This window comes from Arachis ipaensis, chromosome B09 (assembly GCF_000816755.2).
Source record: "Arachis ipaensis cultivar K30076 chromosome B09, Araip1.1, whole genome shotgun sequence".
Taxonomy (NCBI): Eukaryota; Viridiplantae; Streptophyta; class Magnoliopsida; order Fabales; family Fabaceae; genus Arachis; species Arachis ipaensis.
Genome location: NC_029793.2, coordinates 138,071,554 through 138,077,538, shown reverse-complemented (window position 1 = coordinate 138,077,538; position 5,985 = coordinate 138,071,554).

Here is a 5,985-nt window from a genome sequence, read left to right as displayed (position 1 = left end):
ATTATAATTAAATGCAAAAGCTCTAACCAAGGAGTAAATATGTTAGTTTATTAAATAGAATTTTTAAATTAAATTTTGAGCTAAATATGGTTATCTGCTGCATTATATGAACAACAAATGATGGAGTTTATTTTAAAAAAATAGTGTGAATTTGCATAGATTTTACATATTCAATCTGATCAAATTATTTCTGTTAGTTGTCATTACAAAAATGATTCTAATGTATATGCATCCAAAGTCTAGAATTGAATACTGTTACAATGGGTAACCGGAGATTGATGGGCTGGATTTGTAAGGTTGGCCCAATCGTCTGAATGAGGAAGTCCCCAACTAGGTTCGCGTTAAGGAGCTGCCGTCCGAGTTGTGTGTGTGAAGGAATGGGGGTGGTACCTGCAAAGACACTCCGATGCCTAAGTCAGCAAGGGTCTAAGCAAGTTTAGAGAGTATTGGAACTTAGCGATACCTGAGGGGTGTCAGTGTATTTATAGTGGTGAACCAATAACCACCGTTGGAGTAGTTCCACCTTTTAAGGAGGATAACCGTCCATTTATCTTAGGGAAGTTGAGATATGGCTCCTGAAAGTGGGTTGAGAGATTTTAGGGGCAGTTACTTGTATGTTATCTGCCAGCTAATCTGATATTCTGACTTCCTTGTATCAGGCTTCTATTGTTCCCTCCATTTTTGTAACTGAGGGTTCTTGGAGAGTTTCTTGGATCAGGCTTCTATTGTTCCCTCCTGGTTTGGTACTAGCTAACTTGGAAAGGGCGTCTGCTCTACTGTTGAGATTCCGAGTTATATGTCTGACCTCGGTTTCAGCAAATCGTCCAAGGTGTTCCAAGATTTTGTCTAAGTACCTCTTCATGTTGGGGTCTTTAGCCTGATACTCTCCGTTTATTTGGGAGGTCACCACCTGAGAGTCGCTGAAGACAACTACTTTTGTTGTACCGACTTCTTCTGCCAGCTTTAATCCTACAATCAAAACTTCGTACTCTGCCTGATTGTTGGAAGCTAGAGATTCAAATTTGAGGGAGACTTCCACTTGAGTCCCCTCTTGGTTGACTAGTATTATACCTGTATCGCTTTCGACTTTGTTAGAGGATCTATCTACATATAGCTCCCATGTGGTGGAGGCTTCTTCTTATCTCCTGCATATTCTGCCACAAAGTCGGTGAAGCATTGGGCTTTGATTACCGTCCAAATTTTGTACTTTAAGTCAAACTTGGATAGCTCTATGGCCCATTGAACTATTCTATCCGCAATATCCGTCTACTGGAGGATTTACTTCATGGGTTAGTTCGTTCGAACTATTATTGTATGAGCTTGAAAATAAGGTCGTGGCCTTCGGAAGGCTACTATTAAAGCATATGCAAACTTCTCGAATTTTTGATACCTTAATTCAGGGCCTTGTAGAACCTTGCTGGTAAAGTATACGGGATGCTGTTCGACCTCATCTTCCCGTATTAGAGCTGATGCTACAGCTTTGTCGGCTACGAACAAATAGGGTTAGAATGAGAGGTTGGCTCAAAAATCTTTTGAACTCCTGTAACACTTCTTCGCATTCAGGAGTCCATTCGAACTGGCATCCTTTTCTTAGTAGAGAGAAAAGTGGTAGGGATCTTAATGCTAATCCTGCCAAGACCCTGGAGAGGGCGGCGGATCGGCCATTTAGCTGGTGGACTTCTCTTAAACAAGTCGGGCTTTTCATTTCTAAGATTGCTTTGCACTTGTCGGGGTTGGCTTCAATCCCTCTTTGTGTAAGCATAAATCCTAGAAATTTTTCTGCTTCCACCGTGAAGGTGCATTTTGTGGGATTCAATCTCATCCCATGCATCCTAATGGTGTTGAAGACTTGCGAGAGGTCGCTTAAGAGGTCGACTTCATCCTTAGTTTTTACTAGCATATCGTCTACATAGACTTCCATTAGGTTTCCAAGGTAGGGGCCGAACACCTTATTCATCAACCTTTGATATGTGGCTCCTGCATTTTTCAGTCCGAAAGGCATGACTACATAGTAATAGTTTGCTCTTGGCGTGATGAAAGATGTTTTTTCTTGATCCGGCATGTACATCGGGATTTGATTGTACCCCGAGTACGCGTCTATGAACGACAAGTATTGATACCCTGAGCTGGAGTCCACTAAGGTATCAATGTTTGGAAGGAGATATGGGTCTTTAAGACACGCCTTGTTCAGGTCGGTGTAGTCGACGCACATCCTCCACTTGCCGCTTTGCTTTGTGACTAGCACCACATTTGCCAGCCACGCTGGATATTTAACCTCTTTGATGAAGCCGGCTTCTAGGAGGGCTTGTACTTTCTCTTCTACCACTCGAGCTCGCTCTGGTCCGAGCTTTCGTCTTCTTTGTTGGACAAGTCGTGACCCAGGGTATACTGACAGCTTATGTGCCATGAGATCGGGATCTATCCCTGGCATGTCGGAGGCAGGCAAAGAGGTCGAAATTCTTTCGTAGGAGCCTTATGAGCCTCTATTTCAGATCTTCTTTCAGGTTGACTCCTATGTAGGTATTTTTTCCTTCCTTTTCTCCGACCTGTACCTCTTCAGGTTTTCCACCGGGCTGCGGTGGCAAGTCTTCTTTAGCTCGGACTCCTCCTAGCTCAATAGTGTTCACCTCCTTGCCCTTTCCCCTCAGGTTTAGGCTTTCATTGTAGCATTTCCTCGCCAATTTCTGGTCTCCCCTAATGGTTGCTATTCCCTCTGGTGTTGAGAATTTCATGCAAAGGTGGGGAGTGGACACCACTTCTCCGAGCCTATTTAGAGTGGTTTTGCCGATTAGGGCATTATAGGCTGAACCCACATCGATGACTATGAAGTTGATGCTCAGAGTTTTGGATTTTGCCCCTTTTCCAAAAGTTGTGTGAAGGGGTATGAATCCCAGTGACTTTATTGGTGTATCCCCTAGCCCATATAGGGTGTCAGGGTAAGCCCTTAATTCCTTTTCATCTAACCCCAGCTTATCGAATGCTGGTTTGAAAAGGATGTCGGCTAAGCTTCCCTAATCTACCAGGGTTCTGTGAAGATGGGTGTTGGCAAGGATCATAGTTATCACAACTGGATCATCATGTCCAGGAATGATTCCTTGCCCATATTCTTTTGTGAAAGAAATAGTTGGTAGGTCGGGAGCTTCGCCTCCGACCTGATAGACTTCCTTCAAGTGTCTCTTGCGAGACGACTTTGTGAGGCCACCTCTGCCAAATCCTCCCGACATCATGTGTATATGTCTTTCCGGGGTTTGTGGTGGTGGATCTCTTCGTTCCTCGTCATCTCGCTTCCTTTTGCCATGATGGTCCGACCTTTCCATGAGATATCTATCAAGCCGACCTTCTCTGTCCAGCTTTTCTATCAAATTTTTTAGGTCATAACAATCATTTGTTGAGTGACCATATAGCTTATGGTACTCACAATAGTCGCCACGACCCCCCCCCCCCCCCCCCCCCCCCCCCCCCCCCCCCCCCCCCCCCCCCCCCCCCCCCCCCCCCCCCCCCCCCCCCCCCCCCCCCCCCCCCCCCCCCCCCCTTTTATTTTTGATGGGCCTAGGGGGTGGTAGTCTTTCAGTATGGCAAATTTTTCTGTATACATCCACCAGGAAAACTCATAGAGGAGTATATGAGTGGTATCTCCTAGGCCTTTCAGGGCCGACTTCTTCTTTTTTCTTGAGCTCTCTCTCTCTTTTTCTTTTGATGAGTGAGAGTGCCCAGGTCGCCAACTTGGCTCTCGAAGCCTGACATTTTCTTTCTTGTTGATGTACTTCTCAGCTCTCTCTTGTACATCACTCAGGGAGGTCGGGTGCCTTTTCGAGATGGACTGAGAGAAGGGGCCTTCTCGGAGTCCATTTACCAGGCCCATAATCACTGCCTCCATGGGCAGGTCTTGAATCTCCAAGCACGCTTTATTGAACCTTTTCATGTAGTCCCTTAAAGGCTCTTCGACCTCCTGTTTTACTCCTAGGAGGCTTGGTGCGTGCTTTACCTTGTCCTTTTGGATTGAGAATCGCATGAGGAACTTTCGCGAGAGGTCGTCGAAACTAGTGACCGACCTTGGGGGGAGGCTATCAAACTACTTCATCACTGCTTTAGTAAGAGTCGTCGGAAAAGTCTTGCAACGAGTAGCATCAGAAGCGTCGGCTAGGTACATCCGACTTTTAAAATTACTCAAATGATGCTTTGGATCTGTGGTTCCATCGTAGAGGTCCATATCAGGGCTTTTAAAGTTCCTCAGTACTTTTGCCCTCATAATGTCCTCACTGAATGGATCTTCTCCTCCCAAGGGAGAGTCCTCTCAGTCACTGCGAGAGCTCCGACTTTTGAGAGCGGACTCTAGCCTTAGGAGCTTTTTCTCAAGCTCCTTTTGTCGCTCGATTTCGCTCGTCAGATTTCTCTTTGCTTCTCGTTGTCGTTCCAGCTCTTGCTCCAACTATTCCAGTCGTTCCTGGTGGCCGTGGAACAATCCCATGAAATCAGCTGCATGGGGTTGTCCCTCTTTTCCTGATTCGCGCCCTTCAGAGGAGTTTGTCTTTGGGTTTTTCAACCCTGAGGTGCCTTCTCTATGTTGATTGGTCACCCCTTGGTGAGTATCGATATCCTCATTGTTGTTTCCAGCGTCCTGATTTTCTTGTTCAGAATCGGACGCTGTGTGGCCATCTTCGTGCGATTCGTCCGCCATTACTGGTTGATCTCTCGGGTCTCCGGCAACAGCGCCAATGTTACGATGGGTAACCGGAGATTGATGGGCTGGACTTGTAAGGTTGGCCCAATCGTCTGAAGGAGGAAGTCCCCGACTAGGTTCACGTTAGGGAGCCGCCGTCCGAGTTGTGTGTGTGAAGGAATGGGGGGTGGTACATGCAAAGACACTCTGATGCCTAAGTCAGCAAGGGTCTAAGCAAGTTTAGAGAGTATTAGAATTTAGAGATACTTGAGGGGTGTCAGTATATTTATAGTGGTAAACTAATAACCACCGTTGGAGTAGTTCCACTTTTTAAGGAGGATAACCGTCCCTTTATCTTAGGGAAGTTGAGATATGGTTCTTGGAAGTGGGTTGAGAGATTTTAGGGGCAGTTACTTGTATGTTATCTGCCAGCTAATCTGATATCCCGACTTCCTTGTGATGGAGTCCGTGTCGTATCCGACCTCTTCTAGGGAGGTCGGTTACACGGGGAGGCCAATCTATGAATGGGGCCTTTTTATCTTATTTGGACTTGGGCCTTACTATTGGGTCAGGGTATGAATAAATACTATAGATATTATTTGAATAAATTATTCTTATATTATAATTAGATTATTTTAATTTTAAAATAATTTGAAACTAAATAATATATTATATAATTTTGATATACAGTTAATCTATCAATAACTAAAAATTAAATTATTTAAAATAATAATAGTATTTCTTTGTCAATAATAATAAACGTGTATGAAAAAAAGAATGTTTTTAAATACATGTTTACATTATACGTTTTGTATATTAATATATTATTATGAGAAAGATAATATTTATATTTATATATTATAAAAATCAAAATGTTGGTATTAATATTTTAAATCAACTAATATTAAGAACATATATGATTATATTATTCGGAAAAAGATAATATTCTAATTTAATACTAAGAGAAAAAAATAAATAGTTCCCTGACTTTTTGTCCCGCGGATATTTTCGTCCTTGATCATTGAAAAATACTTTTAAGTCCCTGACCTTCACAAAACTTGGACGGATCAGTCCCTGACGGAGGCATTTGGACGGATCACTCCCTATTGGAGGCATTTGGACAGAGGGACTAATCCGTCCAAATTTTGTGAAGGTCAGGGACATAAAAGTATTTTTCAATGGTCAAGGACAAAAATGTCCACAGGACAAAAGGTCAGGGACCTATTTGTCCTTTTCTCTAATACTAATTATACTAAACGTAAATTATACAAATTATACTACAATTTATGTAATTATTTGCTCTTACTATACAATCAAATGATTAT